A 20,929-nucleotide genomic window follows, 5' to 3' on the forward strand; every position below is an offset into this window, starting at 1 on the left:
GTCTGATACCTTAATTACTATATAATAAATGTTAATTACTGTATAAGGTTTTATAATTAATGATTTAAGTAAATATGTGTACTGTTGTAATCTGTCTCAAATATGTAAAGTATAAATACTGTTTACATATTTTAAACATTTTGGTACCCACATACACTTACAAAATTCCTGGGGGGGGGGAGGGGCAAATCCTACTTCGCAGTTTTTCACCTTTCGCAGGGGGTTCTGGTCCCCATAAACCGCGAAAAATGAGGGACCACTGTATATGTAAAGTATAATCATTTTATAAAATATATCATATCTTACACATATATATAGAATACTCTTAATACATTTGCTATACATGGGGCTATTGTGACATTCTCTGTCGGATCAACAAATACCTAACACCCTCATCTCTCCGATTTTGCTGAAATTCAGTTTGTAGGTAGTTTTTGGGCTCTAAACACATTTCTGAAATTTTAAGGTCAATCCGAACAATCATTCAGGAGATATGACTACAGATATTTTGAGGTCATACGAGAGGTCACCAACATTTAGAGACTAATAACTAGGGGAAAGTCATAGTTATATAAATTTATATACATTTAGAATTTAGAATAAGAAAAAGACAAGGAATCAAAATTTCAAAGTTTTAGAAGTCTAGGTTGAAGAATAAAAAATTCCACTTTAGCAAAAATTTGGTCAAGATTTGACCCCTGGGATATAAAATATATATATAGCTATTAGAATCAGTAAAGAAAGTTTATTTATGCTAGTATTTCATATAATTAACATAAGTGTTAAACATGTACAGTTTACTGTCAACACATTCATATGGCATTCACTTGTGTGTTAATATGAAAAATACTAACATAATTTTTTTCTTTTCTTTTAACAGATTCTAATAACCAAAGCTTATGACTTCATCTTTCTCATCTATGTGTGTATATATATATATATTCCAATTTTGATATCCCAGAGGTGAAATATCTCAAATTTCTGCTATAGTGGGACTTTTTTTCAACCCAGAGTTCTAAAGCTTTGAAATCTGGATTCCTGGTCTTTTTCAGATTCTAAATATATATATATACATATATTTATATAACTATGACTTTGATCACCCTAGTTATTTGTTGCCAAATGTTTGTGACATCTCGTATATCAAAATATCTGAAGTCATATCTCCTAAACAGTTGTTCAGATTGACCTTTAAGTTTCAGAAACGTGTTTAGGGTCCTAAGACTACCTATAAATCAAATTTCAGCAAAATCAGAGAAGAGGGGGTCATTTTTTATCTCACAGGTGCCTAACGCCATCATCTCTCAGATTTTGCTGAAATTTACTTTGTAGGTACTTTTTGGACTCTAAACACATTTCTGAAATTTCAAGGTCATCTGAACAACCGTTTAGATATGACTTCAGATATTTTGAGGTGGTACGAGAGGTTACTAACATTTAGCAACCAATAACTAGAGTAATATGTCAGTTATATAAATAAATATATTTAGAACCAGAAAAAGACGAAGAATCCAAATATCAGTTTTAGACCTGTAGGTTGAAAAATAAAAAAACCTACTTCAGCAAAAATTTGAGGTCATGGTTTGACCCTTGGGATAAGAAAAAAAATAAAGCATAAGCTTTGGCTATTTGAATTAGTAAAAAAAAAAGTTTATTTATGCTAGAATTTTTTATATAATTAACACAAGTGTGAAAACTATGTACAGTTGATAGACAATGCATAACTATGGCACTCACTTCTCTGTTAGTTATATGAAAAATACTAGGATTAAAAAAAAAAAATTCTAATGACCAAAGCTTATGCCTTCATTTCTCTCTCTCTCTTTTTTATTTATTTTTTTTTCTATACCCCAGAGGTCAAATCCTGACCTTAAAATTTTGCTATAGTAGTATTCATTTATTCTTCAACCTAGAATTCTAAAAATCTGATATTTGGATTTCATGTCTTTTTCTGATTCTATATACATATATATATATATATTCATTGTATATATGGGCAGGAGATTTTCTCTCAAGCATGTTTGGTTAAATTTAATGACAAGATTGTATTGTATTGTAAGTTGTATTGGGCATCTTTTTTAAGCATAGCTGATTTACCACAGTGTACCTTTCTCAGAGAAAGAGAAAAGGCAGATAAAAAACTCTGCAATAATAATCTTGCCATTAAATATATATATACACACACACATATTTTTATATAACTATGACTTATCACCCTAGTTATTGGTTGCCAAATGTTAATGACCTCTCATATGAACTCAAAATATCTGAAGTAATATCTCCTGAATGATTGTTCAGATTGTCTTATAAATTTCAGAAATGTGTTTTGGGCCCTAAAACTACCTGTGAACCAAATTTCAGCAAAATTGGAGAGATGATGTTACTTTTTTTTCAATTTCAGAGAATGCCCCTATTGTAACAGTACTCATCTAGATTTTATTTTGACAGAGTAATTTACTTTCTTGAGTGCTTTCTAATGGATGAAAAAATCACTGAGTCGAGAATAAGTTGTAACAAATGTATAGCCATTCTGTATCAAAATCTCTGCAGATAAATACCTCTGATGTAACAATTGTGTTCTTCAGTTACTTGCTTATTTATTATGTGAAATATGAATGACAGTCACAAATTGTAAAAAAAACAAAAAAACAAAAAACTTCTACCTCTACAGTAAAAAAAAAATTTCCCACATGTATATACCTTTAGGTAATCAAAATAATCAAATACATGAAATACCTCCCAAATATATCTTAAAATATAGACAAGTTATAGCTATTTTCATGTTTATCTGAATACAAATCCACATGATTGCACTACAGCAAAAAAGCTTATTCATCTTAACCTTTTATGCATCCTTTTGTTGATGGCAAAAGCAAAATGGCAAAGCAATGCAATATCAAGTGTGGGAAGCCTGCACATTGGTCCCTCCACTTTTAAACCATGCTACAACATAGTACTAACCAAAATTCTCCATGACAGCAAAGTTGTATTGGGCATCTTTTTTAAACATAGCTGATTTACCACAGTGTACCTTATTCAAGACAGAGAAGAGTGCAGTTTTTTAAGTAAAAGCTAGCATTTAAAGTTTAGATATCAAATAAAATATTTATCCAATAATTATTAATGATTTAATAATCTGAATTATTTTTCTTTTATTTTTCAAGAAATGAAATGCAGCATGCAATAAAGACAGACTTGTTGAAGAACCGTAAATGCTAATGTCTGATGGTGGTGGTTTGAGCCAGCCAATGAGTAAAATTAAATGAATGTGAAAGTGCAAAACAAAAATAGCAACAAGTCAATAATGTATAAACTGATGAGTTAAACACCATTTGAGGACAGAGCCTTTATTTGTACGACATTTCGCTTATTACAGCTTTTTTCAAGTACTTGAAAAAAGCTGTAATAAGCAAAACGTCGTACAAATAAAGGCTCCATCCTTATATGGTGTTTAACTCATCAGTTTTGTCAATAACTGCTACTTTCATGAAAAATGTATAAACTAAAACTAAATAATAATAATTTATCAAACATATAGGAGATGGTGGAAATAGAAATATCACTAAACATTATAGAAGGATGAGACTGTCACATGACCATAAAGGAATATCAAATTTGCAATACTTAGCTCAGTCATGCAAAATATGATAGCATTAATGAAACCATATTTGTTCATCAAGCACTATTGCATCTCATTAGTTATACACAATTCACATAAAGAGAATATTCACTAAATCTAAAAATCTGATCTGAGAAAATGGTTTGGTTCTTCACAAAGCACAACTATCAAAGCAAGGAAAACCAATTATAATGCCACAGTAAAGTATATTAAAGATTTATATATGGAATGAATACAATTAATTAAATAGCATCCAACTTCTAGGTAATTATATATACACTACTCACTACCCCATTTTACATATGAAAACATGTATATGTGCATGCATACACATACATAATACCAAGAGACCTCCCCTACCACATTTTAAGTGGCCAAGTTAAAGCATAAACCCACCTTCCACCTGCCAAAACATCCATTTATTCTCTCTCCCCTCTTTGCACCATCATATGCACACAGTTACCTTCCTACAAGAGTTTAGATTGCACATTTTTTAAACATGAGTGATAATAGGATATAATGCATTTTACTACGGGTATTTTTTTCAATCTATTTATACATATATATATATATACACACACACGCACTCAACCCTTAATTTAGTGGACCTCGAATTTGCGGACTTTCGATTTAGAAGACAAAAAAGTGTGTCCGGTAGTAACAGTGAAATTCCGGACAAAGTCCGTAAAATGAAAATTTGTCAGATAGGTGTCCAGTAGTAACAGTCAAATACCAGACAAAGTCCGTAAAATTGAAAATTTGTCTGATAGATGTCTGGTAGTAACAGTCAAATAGTACCGGACAAAGTCCATAAAATTAAAATTTGTGCGATAGATGTCCAGTAGTAACGTATGTGCACGCCGAAACCTAATGGCGCGGTTTAATTTCTTCTTTATATGTAATGTACGGTACATCATTATACATATGTACTGTAGCTTTTTATTACATATCTAATATGTATGTGCACGCCGAAACCTAATGGACAATTTTCTACGTAACGGACTTATGTCCGATAGGTGTCCGGTTGTAATGCATGTGCACGCCGAAACCTATTGGCGTGGTTTAATTTCTTTTTTATATGTAATGTACATCATTATAATATAAAAAAGCTACATTACATATGTATAATGATGTACATTACATATAGAGAAGAAATTGAACCATGCCATTAGGTTTCGGCGTGCACATACTTTACTACCAGACACCTATCAGACAAGTGTTTTACGTAGAAAATTGTCCGTTAGGTTTTGGCATGTACATACATATTAGATATGTAATAAAAAGCTACAGTACATAATAATTATTATTCTGTACTGTACCTTTTTATTACATATCTAATATGTATGTACATGCCAAAACCTAACGGACAATTTTCTACGTAAAACACTTGTCTGATAGGTGTCTGGTAGTAAAGTATGTGCACGCCGAAACCTAATGGCGTGGTTCAATTTCTTCTCTATATGTAATGTACATCATTATACATATGTAATGTAGCTTTTTATTACATATCTAATATGTATGTGCACACCGAAACCTAATGGACAATTTTCTATGTAACGGACTTATGTCCGGTATCCAGTATTGGTAATGGGCGGACCCGATTTTCAAATAACGGAAGAGGGTCTGCACACATTTGTCCGTTAAATCGAGGGTTAAGTGTGTGTGTGTATATATGTATATATATATACACACACACACTAGCCAAATTACCTGCACGTTGCTGTGGGCAAATAATGATCATTTTAATTTTGACAGAATTTGCGGTGAAAAGTTACACATTTCTATATAACTGAATGGAAAGTGTAACACAAATAAAATGTTAAGAAAGAAAAAAATAAATTTGAGAAGGGAGACTCCCTTTGGAAATAAAATATACTCGGATGTAAAAGAACTGAACCTTTACCTTTAAATTTGATTATATTACCGCCAGCAAAAAAAGTAAAATAAAAATGACCAATATTTCAACATTTGGTAAAAGAAAGAAAAAAATAAATTTGAGAAGGGAGACTCCCTTTGGAAATAAAATATACTCGGATGTAAAAGAAGAACTGAACCAACCTTTATCTTTAAATTTGATTATATTACCGCCAGCTCTTTGGAAATAAAATATACTCGGATGTAAAAGAAGAACTGAACCAACCTTTATCTTTAAATTTGATTATATTACCGCCAGCTAAAAAAGTAAAATAAAAATGACCAATATTTCAACATTTGGTAAAATTATACAATCATTTTACATTACATGCTTTCTTCTTACAAAGGCTATCATAGTTTGTGGCAACATTAATTTCAAATATTTATGAACACGTACAATGGTTTGTTTAATCATAGTAATTTTTGTCACAAAAACGCTATGGTGTTAAGGGGAAACTACAGTAGTGGCGATTTGCCACACCATACCCCTTTGACCCTTAGCCTTAGCCAAAATATTTTTTTCATATTATATATAGTTATCCAAGTACCTGGAGTGATAGGGTATCAGAATATATATGGTTATGGGGGTCTATCTCCAAAACCCTAGGAGTTTGTAAACAGAAAGAGGCTACTACTTTATGCACATGTGTGTGCATATATATATATAATTCATATATATATATATATATATATTATATATATATATATATAATTCATATATATATATTATATATATATATATATACACACACACAATTATATATATATACATATATACATACACACACACACACATTTTAAGAAATATAGTATAATGGAATTTGGAAAAAGCAAAAATAGAATATCAAGTCAATATAAAATTGGTACCACGGAAGTCAAAAAGTCAACTCAGAAAGGGACCTGGGAGTGATTATCTCAAGTGACTTGACACCTGATAAACATGTCAATAAATTATTTAGAGAGACTTTTAACTTGAGATCCATGAAAGTGGCCTTTGACTACATGGATGAAGAAATGGTAAAGAAAATAGTGGTTGCACTAATAAGACCTAAATTGGAGTATGCTGTGAACTATGGTCATCTAGTAATAATAAAAAACAGAGAAGAGAAAGAGATTATTTGCTGACCACTTACAGGATTATGAAAGGGATGAAAGTTCTTGATACAGACCACTTATTAAAATGGGACAGAAGAGAAACAAGACACGAGAAGCTAAAGAAGGACAGTTACAGAAGAGATTTGAAAAAGAATAGCTTCCCACACAGAGTGATTGATGTCTGGAACAAACTAAATGAGGAAACAGTGAATGCCAAAACTATACAAGATTTTAAGAACAAATTGGGTGCGGAGAGATACGAAAACTGGTCACTACGAGCATAACTCTCATCCCATAAAATACAACTAGGTAAATACACACACAAATGCTCGCTCAAAGAAGGAAAGGTACCACAGGACTGGAAAAATGCAAATATTGTACCAATATATAAAGGAGGAAACAAGGAAAATCCAACTAACTACTAACAAGCACAGTAGCAAAAATATGTGAAAAAGTTATCAAAAGTAGATGGGTTAAACATCTGGAAGAAACAACTAAATTGAATCCAAATCAATTTGGATTTAGACAAGGAAGATTATGTGCAACAAACCTGATCTGCTTCTATTCGAGACTAATAGAAATTATACAAGAGAGGGATGGATGGGTAGACTGTGCCTATCTAGACATACAAAAGGCATTCGTAAAGGTACCACACAAGAAATTAATAAGAAAAATAGAATCAATAGGTGACATCAGAAGAAAATTATTGGAGTGGATGGAAGACTTCCTGACTGGGAGAAAAGTGAGGGTGGTAAGTAGAGATAAATACTTGAAATGGAAAGAAATGATAAGTGGTGTCCCGCAAGGTTCGGTGCTGGCTCCAATCATGTTTGTCATATATATAAATGACATGGATGAAGGAGTAGAGTTTTATATGAATTTCTTTGCAGATGACACAAAAATACTAAAGAAAGTAAGAACAGAGAAGGATTGTGAATCATTACAGTCAGACCTGGACAAAATCTGTAAATGGACTCAAAAGTGGGAAGTGAACTTTAATATCAAGAAATGTAGTATAATGGAGTTTGGAAAAAGTAAAAACAGAATATAATTTTTTTTTTTATAAAATTGGTGAAGTAAAAAAAGTGAACTCGGAAAGAGACCTCGGAGTAATAATCTGCAAAGACATGACACCGGACAAACATATCAATAAAATAGTCAAAGAAACTTTCAACCTATTCAGGTCAATGAAAGTGGCATTTGACTACTTGGATGAGGAAATGATTACAAAAATATTAGTTACATTAATAAGATCAAAACTGGAATACGCAGCAATACTATGGACACCCAGTACTAAAAAGAATATAATGAAATTAGAAAGAATGCAGAGAGCAATGACAAAGTTGGCACCAGCTCTTTCCAAATTAATATACGAACATAGATTATCCAAATTGAAATTATAAACACTGCTTCTATTCAAGACTAATAGATATTATACAAGAGAGGGATGGATGAGTAGACTGTGCCTATCTAGACCTACAAAAGGCATTCAATAAGGTACCACACAAGAAATTAATGAGAAAAATTGAATCAATAGGTGGCATCAGAGGAAAATTATTGGAGTGAATGGAAGACTTCCTCACTGGGAGAAAAATGAGGATAGTAATTAGAGATAAATACCTTTGTATCTGGTATTTTCCCTTATCCACTGAGTCAGTGTATTCAATGGTCATATCGAGCAGGGCGTTGCCCCAGAGTTCCTCTCCACCCTTTACTGTTATTTCCTCCCGATATATTTCTTTTGAATTAAAGTCACCCATAATTACTGTATTTCCTCTATTCTTCAGTATATTAGTTAATTCATATTTTGTATCTTCTAATAATTTGGAATGATTCCTTTCTGTCCAGGACTGTGTTTTGGGGGCACATACACCACTATAAATTTTCTACTCTTCATATGTTTGCTTTCAACTTGTATCATAATTGATTCATTACTTTTTCCTTCAGTTATTTTTGTTACATTTAAATTTCTATTAGTCAAAATTAATACTCTGCCACCCTGTTTATCCTTTCTGTTCTTTGTCCAGCAGTTGTATAAACCTTGTCCAACAGTGTTGGATGGTGAACACTTTTAGTTTCCACTATTCCCATTATGTCTGGTTTTTCTAAGGCCAGGTAATCGTTTAATTCATTCATTCCTGAAGTTATTCCATCTATATTGGTACAAGCTATTTTTAATTTCCTTTCTCCTCGTCTTTTTCTTTCTTCTTTGTTTCCTTTTCCTTATATACCATTTTCTCGATCTCATTTTTTTTTTTTTTAGTTTCAGTTCTCTTTTCGTTTTTTTCATTCGCTTCGTTTTTAAGTTATTTTCATTTTTCTTCCTCACTCATTTATTTTTCTTATCCATATATTTATGTAATGTTCATTATTTGCTAATTTCGTTGTTCTGGATAGTACGGAGCTGCCTAGTGTAGGCCTTATGGTCTCTTGCAGTCTCCTTCATTCTTATGTTCTTATACAGCTGGGACCCTACGAGCAAAGCTCCAACCCCATGTACTACAAACAGTACAACTCCTTTCCCCCTTATAAGAATGTGGTTAAGCAAAGCATACACCCATCCAAAACCCATATGTTGTTCTTCTCATCTTGGCATTTCATGGATGAAAGGTCATCCCTGCATGGGTCAAAAGCAATTGGGTAAGCATGCATTCAGGATTTGGAGAGCAATATCCTGTATGCTACTAAAGGTACTATGTCCTCCCACAATGGTGTTTTCTTAACTTTCTTGCTTTTCCTCCAAAATCAACAGATCTGCATGTCACTTTGTTGTTACTTGTACAGATACACATGTAATATTCTACATATTTAAGTCCAAATCAATTTAAACTTTCTTTGGACAAATCATTAAGTTCAATCAAATTATCTAACATCATCCACAAAAATATGTATGCCATGGTGGTGACATGGTAAGCAGGACTAAACAGCTATACTAAGATAAGCTTATATCATGCACATAACTTCCATAGCAAATTTTCATTCTCATATAAACCACTGACCCATGCTACACCTGATAATGATACACTTAGAATATGCAACTCATGAATAAACTGGTGTGAAAAAAAACATGGAGGAGAGGGAAGATTTATACATATATTGAAGCTAAATTTCAAATTAATTTACATACTCATGAATTCCTCATAACAAATCAAATGAATGATGTGGCAGTTAGTGATGAACACTAACATGCTAATAGAGAAAAAAAAAAAAAAAAAAAGGGCTACAACACAAAATATGAAAAACTGAATCACACTTACCACAAACATGATGATATGGTGACTCTTGAGAGGTATATTATACAGCTTTATTCTGGGAAAGGAGATGTTGAATTTACATTTTGATTTTACTGCCAAAGATAACGAATCTGATGAGATCGGATGCTTCTGTGATGCTTTTACATTTCATAGTGACCTTTTCTTCCAATTTGAAGGTAAGACTTACCTTGGAGGAAGAGGGTTTTTGTCTCGGGGGAAAATTCTCTTGAAGATACCTTGAAGAATTTTGCCCTGGGGCCTTGAAGAAAATTTCCATCTTGGAGAAGATTACTGTCCTAGGCACAACTACACTCTTGGAGAAAACCCACAGCTTTGGAGACTACTATTCTGCCTTACAAAAATGACATTTTCTTCTGTCTTTTGTTATCTTTATGTAGACAATTTTTTTCCTCTGCTTCAGAGATGATCCTCCATCCTTGACTAATTGATTCTTCTGTGATACATTTCTTGCACCTTTCCCTGTGATTGCTAACTTATTTCACACTGGTTATCACAAGTTTCATGGTGTTAAAATACACCTTTAACAATCAATCAATCCATTGGCCCTGGTCTGTCTCGCAGAAGACCCTGGTCTTTTGTAAACTTTTAACAACTCTACAATATCCCTTATATAGTTGAAGGAGCTTTTCCTTTTACTCTGGCTGCTGCATGGACAATTCTCTCGCTACTAAAGAAAAAGTTACAGTCCACCCTGTAACCCTTTAGATATCATAAAGCCATTTTCCTCTTATTCTGGTTGCCACCAGGTGGTTTTATTCATTCCCATGGCACCTTTTCAGTAAAATGGACTAATTCAAATGCAAGGGGGGCATTACAGGATGCAATCAAAAAGTCACCCTTCCTCCTTCGAAAAAATCCAAACCAAGATCCTTCGTTATCCTAATCAGCCTCTTTGTATTGACATTAACATCAACAGAGGAACATAAGGACCCACACTGAACAATTCTAATTTGATTTATATGCCTTTGAATCATATTGCCAACTGAAGATTACAAAGGATTACAAAGGAGGAGCATGCCGACAGGAGACCTTTTGGTCCATAACTAGGTTGGATGCGAAAAAAACTATAATAAATAAATACACAAAAATTATAATATGAATAATAAATTAAATAAATAAATAAGTACATACATATACCAAGGCTTTTTCCCCCTTACAAGGGAGGTAGCCAAAAAAGGAAAAGGCATAAAATTATTCCCACACATTCCATCCCTGAATACACTCCACACCACTCCACCCTCCCTCTTATCTTAGCACCTCCTGGATGATGGGTCATCCCTGCACCTTGTCCACTGCCCTGAGTCAGAAGCAGTCGCAAGACACGGCACATCCACAGCAAGGCCGCTTCATTAAATCGGTGACCCCCCCTCTCCGTCCCCCCAATTGCATAAAAGGAGAAGACAGGGAGAAATCCCTTTGGGCTGTGTCAAATTTTGCTCACACATACTACCTTACCCCCCATCCCCCCCACTCATTCCACCTCATGCAATCACACCATCATCCATATACAACCATTCTCCATTCACCCGTCTTCTGTCCTCTTCCGTCCTTCCTCAACAGACATTCCCCTCTTCCCCTCATGTTCACTCCCTCCACATCTGCCTTCCATACCTCTTTTACTAGTCTTGCTTCACTCATTCTTTCCATGTGTCCAAACCATCCTAATATTCTTTCATCAACCCTATCTCCCAACTCCCTTTCCACCCTTGTTCTCCTCCTCACCTCCTCATTTCTCACTCTATCTAGCCTAGTAACCCCCATCATACTTCTCAGACACCTCATCTCAAACACATTCAAACTCCTTCTCTCTTCCTCTCTTATGTTCCATGTTTCTGCCCCATACAGTGCTGTTGGCACAATCACTCCTTCATACAGTCTCCTCTTAGCATCCATTCCCAAATGTCTATTCCTCATTACACTCTTTAATCCACCAAGGCATTTACTCGCTTCTCTCAATCTACATTCTACCTCCACCTTCACTCCACCTCTTCTTGCCACATTTGCACCCAAGTATCTAAAACTATCCACTTCCTCCAGTCACTCTCCCTTAATGCTCACTTCCAGATTACTGCCACTTTCACCCCTTGTTCATCTCATCACCTTACTTTTACCCACATTTATCTTTAGCTTTCTTCTATCACATACTCTCCCAAACTCTGCCACCAACTTCCTCAATCCCTCCTCCGATCCTGCCACAAGCGTAGTGTCGTCCGCAAACAATAGCTGGCTCACCTCCCACTTTTCTCCATTTTCTTTAAATAAGTAGAATAAGTAGAAAATAATAATAATTTTACATAACTAATAATGAATGATAATCAAGCAAATAATAAACAAAACAAATAAACAATATAAAATAAATGGCAGGCATTACAGCATCTTGCTTAGGTGTTTATCTAAATGAATTTTACAGCTTTGAACTGAACTACATTGCACTGCCTCTGCAGGAAATTCATTCCACTCATTAACTAAACGATTGGTGAAAATATTTCTACATATTTCCAAATTAAATCTATTTACTGACAGTTTGAGACCATTATTTCTTGTGAGATTCTCATTCAGTGTGAACATTGTTACTTTTGATCTTGTCCATTCCCTATAGAATCTTAAAAACCTGTATCAAGTCACCTCTGAGTCTATGCTTTTTTAGGGAAAACAGATTCATACATTTTAGTCTATTTTGGTACGATTTTTATCTTATATTTGGAATCAGTTTTGTGGCTCGCCATTGTACTTTTTCTAACTTGTCAATACCAAAATGATTTACCAATAGTGGTGAACAGTTGTCTTAAGAAAAGGTTAGACAACTTTATGGATGAGAATGATAGGTGGTAATGGACATGGAACTGTCTAGTGTAGGCCTTATGGTCTTTTGCAGTCTCCTTGGTTATATTCCTACATATATTTACATGTATGTATATACATACTTGCATGTGTGTACATACATGTACATACACATATATAATTATATATACATGTATATGTATATATATTAGAACAAAGAATAACTTCTATATTTTGGCTAATAGCTATAGCCCTCTTCAGGAAAGTAAAAGTTACAAGAAATGATTGAGACATAAATACAATTGTGATGTAAGTGGAGGAGGAACAAGGATAGCTTTACACGTGACATTCCATAACACTGGGTGGAGTCAGAAGGGAGGGGGATATGTGGTCAATCGGGTAGAGGTGTGAGGTCAGAAAGGATGAGGGCTCTGGCTATTGCTATAACCCAAAATATAGAAATTATACTTTCTTCTAAGTTTCCTTTTATTCCAATTGTGGGTTCTTGTGATTATTTTTTTTACAAATGTGCTACTACATTTTGCCTGTGATAGAGGAAGACTATTCATAGAAAAATGATGACACTTTTATTATACTATGACTGTCCCTTCATTATGCTGTCCCCCAACCCCTTGTTACTGTCCTGTACCATTTCTCTGAATATTCATTTCCTTTTTTTGCCAACCATGTGGTGGTGGGAAAAGAATGCTGCCACCAAGTCATCCCACTTGAGCCATAAAAGGTGACAAAAAATGGGACAGGGTTTAGGACTAGGAATCCTGCTACCTGTAGCCCCACAGGGTACATTAAAAAAAGAGTAAAGGCATAAATAAGAGGGTCTAGGAGTTTACTAACCAGTGGATGTGGTACAGATGAGAGTAAAAGGGAAGAGATAGGCAGTATGTTTGTGAGAAGAAAGATGGATGTGTTGGCTTTGAGTGAAACTAAATTGAAAGGGAGGGGGTGAGTGTGAGTTTGGGAGTGTTATTGGGAGGTTCTCAAGAGTGAAGAGGGGACGAGGGAGAGAGGGAGTGGCTATACTAGTAAATGAAGAGATAGGTAAGTGTGTAGTGGAGTGGAAGGAGGTTTCTTCATGGTTGATGTGGATGAAGGTGAAGCTGGGAAGGGATACATGGGTTTTTGTAAATGCATATAGGCCTGGTAGTGAGAATAGCATAGAGGAAAGGGAGGCTTTTTGGGTAGATTTAAATGAGTGCATAGAGGGATTAGGGAGAAATCTCAATGTAGTTGTATTGAGAGACCTAAATGCTAGGGTAGGAATTGATTGGGAAGTATGGAGTTCCAGGTAAAAATTGTAGTGGAGAGTTGATGGAGATGTGTCTGAAATGAGTTGATGATAGCAAATACTGTGTTTTGGAAGAAATTCAAGCATAAATATACATGGGAGAGGGTGGCAGATGGAAGGGTGGCAAATAGAGCATTAATGGACTATATAGTGGTGACCAGGAGTATGGTAGGAAGAGTTAAGGATGTACATGTTCTAAGGGGAGGGAGTGGGGGAATATCAGATAATCTTCTGGTGGGAGATAAGTTGAGAGTGGGGAATAGGTGAAGAGGAAAAGGGCAGAATGTAGGGAGGTATTTAGAGTGAACTGCTTAACCACTTCCATACGGTGACGCCTACGTAGGCGTCATGAGGAGTAAGTGGGTATGCGATGATGCCGACATCGGCGTCTTGATTATATTTATTGTAGTCGTACCTATGTAACCTCCATTCTCTCTAAACTGGCTTCATCATATTTTCTATAGTTATCAAAATGCTGGATAGAGTGAGAAATGAGGAGGTGAGGAGGAGAACAGGGGTGAAAAAGGATTTGGGAGATAGGGTTGATGAAAGAATATTAGGATGGTTTGGACACATGGAAAGAATGAGTGAAGAAAGACTAGTAAAAGAGGTATGGAAGGCAGATGTGGAGGGAGTGAACATGAGGGGACGTCCTAGGATGAGGTGGATGGAAGGGGTGAAGGGGGCTTTGGGGAAGAGGGGAATGTCTGTTGAGGAAGGAAGGGAGAGGATGGAAGACAGAGGTGAGTGGAGAATGGTTGTATATGGATGATGTTGTGATTGCATGAGGAGGAATGGGCGGGGGGGGGGGGGGTTAGTATGCGTGAGTAAATTTTGACACAGCCCGAAGGGATTTCTCCCCGTCCTCTCCTTATATGCAAGGGGGGACGGAGAGGGGGGGTCGCCGATTAAATGAAGCGGCCTTGCTGTGGATGTGCTGTGTCTTGCGACACTGCTTCTGACCCAGGGCGGTGGGCAGGGTGCAGGGATGACCCGTCATCCAGGAGGTGCTCAGATGAGAGGGAGGGTGGGAGGGGTGTGGAGTGTATTTAGGGATGAAATGGGTGGGAGTGTTTTTATGCCTTTCCCTTTTTGGCTACCTCCCTTGGAAGGGGGAAAAAGCCTTGGTATATGTATGTATCAAAATTCATGGGTGAAAGAGAATGAACGATTGAGCACTGACTTTATTTTTTATAATGCGATTATTATGACGCAACTTCGCACGTCGGGCAGCTAATGCTGCCAGACGTGCATGTGCCCCGGAGTGAAGAGGTTAAATGAGAAAGAAAAGTAGAAGGAGTATAAGAAGAAGCTGAAAGAGGAGTGGGAGGGAGTGAGGGATAGAGTAGAACTAGGAGGGGAGGAGGAATGGGGATAATTCAAGGAGGGAGTCATAAGGTGTGCAAAGATGGTATGTGGAACAAGGAGGGTGGGAGGAAATAGAAGGGTAGTGAATGGTGGGATGAGGAAGCAAAGAGGGTGTAGAAGAAAAGAAGCTGGCTTTCATAGGTTGGCTACAAATTAGGTTGAGGAAATCATATGAGAGGTACAAAGTAATGAGAAGGGAAGTCAAGCATAAGATAAAGGAGGCAAAGAGGAGAGCAGATATGAAATGGAGTAAGATTATGACAGAAAAATTTGAAAGAAATTAAAAGAGGAAGAGGAGGCAAATCAAGTAGAGAGGAAAAGGTAAAAGGTGCAGATGGAGAGATGATAATGGAAGAGAAGGCAGTGAGAGGAAGGTGGGCAGAGTATTTTAGGGAGTTGCTAAATGTGAAGGAGGATAGGGAGGGAAAGGTAGTTGCAGTGAGAAGCGCTAAGAAAATGAGAGTGATGAGTGAGGAAAATGGAGGAGAAATAAGGAAATATGAAGTGAAAGCAGTTGTTAAGATGATGAGAGCAGGTAAGGCACTTGGGTTGGATGGATGCCATGCAGAATGTCTGAAAATAGGAGGTACAGTTATGGTAGACTGGTTGGTGAGGTTATCTAATGTTTGTTTAAGAGAGGGTAGAGTGCCGGAGGACTGGAGGAGTTCCATTTTACAAGGGAAAGGGGGACAAATGTGAGTGCAGTAGTTTCAGAGGGATCAGCTTGTTGAGTGTAGTTAGGAGGGCTTATGGGAGGGTCTTGATTGAGAGGATTAGGAGAGGAACAGAGGGAGTAATTGGTGAGGAACAGTGTGGGTTTAGGACATGTAGGGGTTGTGTAGATCAGATTCTTGTTGTAAGACAGATATGTGAGAAAGCTATAGGAAAAGGTAAGGATGTTTTTTGGGCTTTTATGGATCTGGAAAAGGCTTACGACAGGGTAAACAGGTAGGCACTGTGGGAGGTATTGCAAATATAAGGGATAGGAGGAAAGCTGTTATGAGCAGTCAAGAGTTTTTAGAAGATTAGTAGAGCTTGTGTTAGGATTAGAAATGGAGAGAGTGAATGGTTTGAGGTAATGGTGGGACTTTGTCAGGGATGTGTTATGTTGCCCTGGCTATTCAATCTATATATGGATGGGGTGGTGCGAGAGGTGAATTCAAGGGCGGTGGGTCAGGGGTTGGAGATGGTTAAAGAAAGTGGAGAAAAGAGGGAAACAGGCCAGTTATTGTTTGCTGATGACACTGTGCTTGTAGCAGGATCAGAGGAGGGATTGAGGAAGTTAGTGACACAGTTTGAGGTGTGTAAAAGAAGGAAGCTGAAGATAAATGTAGGCAAACGTAAGGTGATGAAATGTACAAGGGGAGAGAGTGGCAGCAGGATGGAAGTGAGTATTAAGGGAGAGAGACTGGAGGAAGTGGATAGTTTTAGATACTTGGGTGCGAATGTGGCAGAAAAGGGAGTAGGGGTGGAGGTAGAATGTAGCTTGAGAGAAGTGAGTAAATGTCTTGGTGGATTAAAAAGTGCTAAGAGGTTATATTTACCTAGTTGTATTTTGCGGTAAGGGGAGCAACGCTTGTGGTGTCCCACCTTTGTATCTCGCAGTGTCTAGTTTGCTCTTAAAGTCATGAGTGGTTTTTGTATACACTATTTCACTGTCCAACACTCTATGCGGAAAACTGAAGGAGTGATTGTACCAACAGCACTGTACAGGGCAGAAACACGGAACATAAGAGAGGAAGAGAGAAGGAGTTTGAATGTGTTTGAGATGAGGTGTCTGAGAAGTATTATAAGGGTGGTTACTAGGCCGGATAGAGTGAGAAATGAGGAGGTGAGGAGGAGAACAGGGGTGGAAAGGGAGTTGGGAGATAGAATTGATAAGAGTATTAGGATGGTTTGGACACATGGAAAGAACGAGTGAAGAAATATTCATAAAAGAGGTGTGGAAGGCAGAGGTGGAAGGAGTGAATATGAGGGGGCATCCTAGGATGAGATGGATGGATGGGGTAAAAGGGGCATTACAAAAGAGAAGAATGTCTGCTGAGGAAGGATGGGAGAGGACAGAAGATAGGGGTGAATGGAGAAGGGTTGTTTATGGATGATGCTGTGATGCATGAGGGGGTGGGGGATAGGGGTGAGGGAGTATGTATGAGAAATAAATTGACGCGGCATGAAGGGATTTGTCCCCGTCTTCTCCTTTTCTGCATGAGGGGATGGAGAGGGGGGTCGTTGAATTAATGAAGCGGCCTTGCTGTGGATGTGTTGTGTCTTGTGACACTGCTCCTGATCCAGGGCAGTGGACAGGATATAGGGATGACCCGTCATCCAGGTGCCAAGATGTGAGGGAGGGAAGAGGGTGGAGGGGAGTGGAGTATGTAGGGGATGTAATGGGTGGGAGTGGTTTCTCTACCTTTTTCTTTTTGGCTATCTCCTATTTAAGGGGGAAAAGGCCTTTGGTATATGTATGTATGATTTGATATATACAAATATATATATTATATATATATATATATATATTACATATATATATATAGTCCCAGTGACTAGAGATACATTTTTATCAACCACAATGCACTTTAATTCTAAGCCATCAGACAAGACTGGACTGACGGCTATGGCGGTGGACTCATCACCCTGATCCACCACTCCATCTGTTTTGTGGACACAAGAGCCACAACCAAAATTCTCCTCCCTACCACAGATAACACAACAAAAATCCAATCCATTCGAATCCGCAAAGGCAACAAATCAACACTGACAATAGTTAACATGTACATTCCCCCCCAATCATCCCCCACAGTTCCAGACACCTTCAGGCCTCATTTTAGCCAACTGGCCTCAATCCCCAACCTGATCATGGGTGGAGACTTCAACGCCAAGTCATCTGCCTGGTATGTCGACAACCCTGACACAGACAGAGGGCTTGATATACACTCAGTTTGACTCATTGACTATCATGAACAACACACAATCATACACATATCCCACACCAAGTCCTCTACACTCCCTCCTCTCCTGATATCACCTTTTGCTCCCCCTGCCTAACCCCAACAACATCATGGAGAGTGGTCGGAACCCTTGGCTCTGACCACCTTCCAATCATCATCACCACCAAAACAAGATGCACCCCAGTTGGCCCCAGACACACTTACACCAATTACAAGAGAGCTAACTGGGAAGCTTTTACTGAAGAGACAGAACAACATTTTGAAACACTTAACAGTACACCAATCACAAACATAAACAATGCTGTGCGCACTTTTAATACAATCATACAAAATGCAGAGAAGAGATACATCCCTGGAGGCAACAGAAAATCACACAACCCCAACTTCACACCAGAAATCCAAGGCCTCATCAGACAACGTGACACACTTAAACACGATACCCCCACACCTATCCCTCAAAACATAGCAGCCCAAATACAAACACTAAACACTGTGATTGCCAATAAAATACATGAACAAAAAACACAAAATTGGCAAAACTTTATCAATACACTTGATCACAAAACAAACACCAGCAAATTGTACAAAACACTCAACAGCATTACACTATCCAACAGTAACACTACACGCTCTCACGCAGGAATAATCACAACAACAGATAATCTACCCTCAAACAGACAACAAGCAAACGCACTCATACGTCATTTTGCACAGACAAGCCATCTCACTTCTCACCCTGACGACCGACGCACCATTCGACGTAAGAAAGACTTTCCCACAGACTCAGACTATACACCCTTCATAGACAGTCAGACAAAACTCATAATACATAGTCTCAAGCACTCATCTGCCTTCTGGCCCTGATAACATAAGCAACATCCACCTAAAACACATTGGACCACAAGGTATACACGCACTCACAAACATTGCAAACTACAGCTATTCACATAACACTATACCCGACATCTGGAAGCATGGTAAAATAATCACCATTCCAAAACCGAACAAAGACCCAACAATCCCAACATCGCACCACCCAATCACACTTCTCTGCACCCCCTCTAAAGTCATTGAACACCTAATACTTAAACTTGTCACACCACATATTCCCCTTGCTGACTCACAACACGGTTTTAGGCCACTACACTCCACAAACACTCTTCTGACAAACCTCACACAAAGAATTTTAGATGGCATCAATTCAGATAGGCCCCACCAAAGAACACTTCTTATAACATTAGACATTAGTAAAGCTTTTGATGCTATCCCCCGCCACAACCTAACAAATAAAATATATAACACACACATGCACAATAACACCAAAAGATGGCTGGCCAATTATCTGGCAGGTAGGAATGCTTACGTGTCATATAATGGCCAATCATCGCACATCAGAAACATTAAGAACGGAGTACCACAGGGCTCAGTTCTATCCCCCACACTATTCAATCTATACATGCATGACTTACCCATGCCAGACACCTCGGAAATACAAATCTCTTCCTACGCAGACGACATAACAATCACATGCACACATCGTAACACAGACAAATCTGCAGAAATAATCCAGCCATACCTTGACACACTCAACACATGGTTCATCACAGACTCAAAATAGCTCCAACCAAATCTACAGCAACACTTCCCACCAACTGGACAAAAGAACACAAATACATACCTCATTTCTACATCAACAACACTCTAATACCACGCACAAACACACCGAAAATTCTTGGTGTAACATACGATACATCCATGTCTTTCAAACAACACCTCACAAACATAAAAAACAAATGCGCACCCAGACTTAACGCACTTAAGTCAATCACTGGAACAACATTTGGACAAAAAGAAACTAATATAACAATATACAAACAATGCATATGCTCAGTGTTGAATTATGCAAGTCCTGCATGGGCTCCTAATCTCAGTGAGACACACCACAACACCCTTCAAATCATACAAAACAAAGCCCTAAAAACAATTACAGGCTGCACAAATACAACACCTACAGACCATTTACACCATGAAACAAAAGTCCTCAAAGTCAAGGACCACCTCGACATGAGAGGCACATAAACATTTGCCGCAGCTGCCACAAACACATCACACCCGCTACACTACATAGCAGAACACCTACACACACCAAGAAACATTAAAACAACACCCAAAGACCTTTATCACGCACAGATACTCTCTTCTCTTCCTCCACAACCACCAAATACCAGCCTCCGGAAACATATTCATAATCATATCACTCACCGCTCCATTAACACACTGAAAGACAACACACTGCTGCATGCCAGACCCCCTGATATCCACCCTTCTGAATCCTCTCTCCCATGAAAGGACAGAGTCCACTTGGCCAGACTGCGGTGCGGTCACCACCCAGCACTTCTAAGCTACCAGAAGAGGCTGGATGACCGCGTTGTGAACAGCTGCCCAGGATGTAACACTTCACCCCATACCATACAACACATAATGGAAGACTGCATTATACACAATCATGCACGCAAACAACACAACATACGCTCTATAAAGGATTTGTGGGAAAACCCAGTCTCGGCTATGGCATTCCTTGGGGAGACGGGACTGCTCGGACCGACAGTCTAGGGAACGACAA

General features: G+C 37.6%; 1 protein-coding gene across 10 annotated transcripts in view; it reads right to left on the reverse strand.

Moving 5' to 3' along the window:
* LOC143041743 (coronin-1A-like) overlaps nt 1-20,929 on the reverse strand; it is a 195,162-nt gene that overhangs the window by 94,527 nt on the left and 79,706 nt on the right. Inside the window, exon 11 of one of the 10 annotated variants that reach the window (XR_012967815.1) lies at nt 2,962-3,031. The exons of the other annotated variants lie outside the window; for them this stretch is intronic. The gene's annotated coding sequence lies outside the window, so the exon portion shown is untranslated. The remainder of the gene's footprint in view (nt 1-2,961; nt 3,032-20,929) is intronic. 10 annotated transcript variants of the gene reach the window in all.

This window comes from Oratosquilla oratoria, chromosome 32 (assembly GCF_046742065.1).
Source record: "Oratosquilla oratoria isolate Oo_2021 chromosome 32, ASM4674206v1, whole genome shotgun sequence".
Classification (NCBI taxonomy): domain Eukaryota; kingdom Metazoa; phylum Arthropoda; class Malacostraca; order Stomatopoda; family Squillidae; genus Oratosquilla; species Oratosquilla oratoria.